We start from the raw sequence: 211 nt of genomic DNA on the forward strand, positions 1-211 counted from the left end.
GTCCAGGTTCGATGCATGATACAGGATGCTTGGGGCTGGTGCACTGGGATGACCCAGAGGGATGGTACAGGGAGGGAGGTGGGAGGGGGGTTCAGGATAGGGAACACATGTATACCTGTGGTGGATTCATGTTGATGTATGGCAAAACCAATGAAATATTGTAAAGTAATTAGCCTCCAATTAAAATAAATCAATTAAAAAAAAAAAAAAA

Source organism: Bison bison, unplaced genomic scaffold, assembly GCF_000754665.1.
Source record: "Bison bison bison isolate TAMUID 2011002044 unplaced genomic scaffold, Bison_UMD1.0 scf7180017864215, whole genome shotgun sequence".
Classification (NCBI taxonomy): domain Eukaryota; kingdom Metazoa; phylum Chordata; class Mammalia; order Artiodactyla; family Bovidae; genus Bison; species Bison bison.